Source organism: Poecilia latipinna, unplaced genomic scaffold (genome assembly GCF_001443285.1).
Source record: "Poecilia latipinna isolate Pla-1442-1.1 unplaced genomic scaffold, P_latipinna-1.0 Scaffold175, whole genome shotgun sequence".
NCBI lineage: Eukaryota > Metazoa > Chordata > Actinopteri > Cyprinodontiformes > Poeciliidae > Poecilia > Poecilia latipinna.
Window position 1 is genome coordinate 422,615 of NW_015112791.1, and position 3,543 is coordinate 426,157.

The following is a 3,543-nucleotide window of genomic DNA, read 5'->3' on the forward strand; positions in this document are numbered from 1 at the left end:
AATACTAAGTCTAACAACAATAAACACACATAATATACTTGTAAATAAGATAAATACATTGTCCGTTAGAATGTTTAGATACTTAAATAGCACATTTTACAAGAACAATGTCCGAGAATATTGCCTACTAGCATAAGCTAACGTTAATGTTAGCCACAAAGTTGAAGTAAAACTCACCTTCGGGTCAGTGAATGTATAACGAGGCGAACATCTTAAAACCTTTCTCCAGCTGACTTGTTGGGGCTTCGGATCGATGTACAAACCTTGGCCAAGCACTGCAAGCACCTAATGTAAATGATATTTGTATTGGATCGGAAACAATCGAGCCGCTTTACCCCGAACGCGGAAGCTGAGGTGCAAAGAGCCCATTAACAGACCTATTCTACGTCACATTTAGTGCTGACCTTACTAAACACCGGACTTTACAACAAATGCGTTGCGTGATAGATATCTAACTTATGGGTCCACTCACTGTACTCACAGCCGGCGTAGCGAAAAAACTTCTAATGTCTGTCCTTTTCTTTTTTGGTGGCGACATGGTCTCGGAGACTCAGAAGGAGACGCGTGTGCCCAGCTAGCTGCCGCCTTTTGCAGAAGAACGTCCGACGATTCAACTGACTCCCCCTCCCCCCACCCCCCCGACCCGGCCTCGGAGGCTCATAATAAATGTCAAACTAAGAAGCTTCCGTTCCGCACCGCCTGTTGCGGCTAATCAAAGATCGTAGATCCACGTTCTTTGAGCCAATATGGCAAAAATTGGTCGGGACTTTTTCATATCCCGTGAATATTGGTCGGGACATGTCCCTACCGTCCCTACCCAAACCTACGCCCATGATTTCAGCAGTTGGAAATTTCGCTTGTTTTTCACTTTTTACGTCAGAGATCGTAACTCCAATCCCCAATGAAAATAATAGCTCCCTTCTCGGCATCGAGCAGAACATTTTGATACCTTTTTTTGTGGGTGGGCACGTAGCGGTACGAGCCGCATTAACGGCAATGGAAGAAAAATAAATAGACACTAGAAAATTCCTGCAGAAATTTTAAGGGGCCTGCCAAAGTGTGCCCATCACTTTAGTCCCAGCATTTTAGATTTGTCCTGATAAATAGATCCATGCTGGTCAAACACACATATCTTGAAGTATTGTCAAGGATATCACAGATATACACATGAACTGAGTCAACATTAAAATGTAATGGCTAAATCCCAGATCAGTGAAATTCAGTCCGAGACCGACGAATATAAGCTTCGCACATTTTGTTCTCACTCATGGTTCAAAATAAAAAAAAAACATGAAGAAAGTTGGTAATTCTTTATTTCTAAAAAAAATTAAAATTTCATACTAAGGATTTTAATTTACACTCAAAAATTCAGACAAGTAATTTTATGTAAGCAAAACATGAAAAGTTACAGGAAATATGTATTTTTCCCACAATGCATTGTGAGATCTCATTCAGCGCTGAGACTACTCACTGCCTCTGTCTAGGACCCGTTGCTATGGTAATTAATTATCTGCACCTGGGCTGGCTCTCTCTGTCAGACAAGATGCTGGTTTCTATACTTGTGAGACACCTAGCGTCGGTCTCAGGGCCCTGACAAAAAACCATAAGCCCTAGGAAAATTTTGAAAACATTTTACGGGAGCAGGCATGTGTATCTATGTCATGACCAACTTTGAGATCAATAGGCCGATATTTGTGTCTGTGAGGGGGAGTTAAAAAGAGTTTTGGAGTCAGACCTCCACTGTGCTGTGTGTGTGTGTTTCAGAGAGAAATCTTAGTGATGCTGCGAGTTCCTCAGATTAAAGTTTTTTTGTTTTTTTTTATTTATGTTGTCATTTTCTCTCAGAATCCCACTAAAAGTAATAGCTCCAATGTCGGGATTGAGACACACGTTTTGATACCACTTTTGTGGGTGGGCACGCAGCGGTACGAGCCGCATTAACGGTAACGGAAGAATAATAAATTATATTTATAATAAAGAGGCGTTCTATTGGGTGTAGAACAATAGGTGCCTGCCATGCAATGCATGGAGGCAGTGTCTGACCTGCTTTGCAGGTCAGTCACTGCTCTCCCTATGCATTGCTTATGGCAGGCCCCAATAAACAGACATTCTATTAGGTGAAGAACAATAGGTGCCTGCCATGCAATGCATGGAGGCAGTGTCTGACCTGCTTTGCAGGTCAGTCACTGCTCTCCCTATGCATTGCTGGCAGGCCCCAACTAGAAAATTCCTGCAGAAATTTTAAGGGGCCTGCCAAGTGTGCCCACCACTTTAACACCAGCATTTAAAATTTGCTGTGAAAAATGGATATATGCATGTCTGACATACTTATCCCACCACTAAAACACAGTAACTGTAGATATTGTCAGGAGTATTATGACAATATTAGTCACTATTGAGAAGCAGGATATAAACCCCAAGTCAGTGAAATTCAATCTGAGACCGACGACTATAAGCTTTGCACATGTGGTTCTTACTCATGGTCCAAAATAAAAAACAGAAGAAAATTGTTAATAGTTAATTTCTAAAAACAATTTCAATTTTCATAGTAAAGATTTTAATTTACACTCAAAAATTCAGACAAGTAATAATTTTATATAAGCAAAACATAAAGAGTCACACGAAATATGTATTCTTCCCACAATGCATTGTGAGATCTGATTCAGCGCTGTGGGAATACTCACTGCCTCTGTCTGGGGCCCGTTGCTATGGTAATTAATGATCTGCACCTGGGCTGGCACTGTCTTTCAGACAGGCTGGTTTCTATACTTGTGAGACACTTAACGTCGGTCTACAGGACCCTGACCAAAAACTATAAGCCCTAGGAAAATTTTGAAAACATTTTACAGGAGCAGGCACGTGTATCTATGTCATGACCAAGTTTGACATCAATAGGCCGCTATTTGTGCCTGTGAGGGGGAGTTAAAACGAGTTTTGGAGTCTGACCTCCACTGTCCTGTGTGTGTGTTTCAGAGAGAAATCTTAGTGATGCTGCGAGTTCCTCAGATTAAAGTTTTTTCGTTTTTTTAAATTTATGTCGTCATTTTTACACAGAATCCCAATAAAAGTAATAGCTCCCTTCTCGGCATGGAGCCGCACGATTTGATACCACTTTTGTGGGAGTACATGCAGCGGTACGAGCCGCATTAACGGTGATGGAAGAATAATAAATAATATTAAAGAGACATTCTATTGGGTGTAGAACAATAGGTGCCTGCCATGCAATGCATGGAGGCAGTGCCTGTCACTGCTCTCCTTATGCATTGCTTATGGCAGGCCCCAATAATAAAGAGATCCTTCTATTGGGTGTAGAACAATAGGTGCCTGCCATGCAATGCATAAGGAGAGCAGTGACTGACCTGCTTCGCAGGTCAGTCACTGCTCTCCTTATGCATTGCTAATGGCATGCCCCAATAACAATAGGTGCCTGCCATGCAATGCATGGAGGCAGTGACTGACCTGCTTCGCAGGTCAGTCACTGCTCTCCTTATGCATTGCTTATGGCAGGCCCCAATAAAACATTAAACTGTTCAGTCGGCCAGC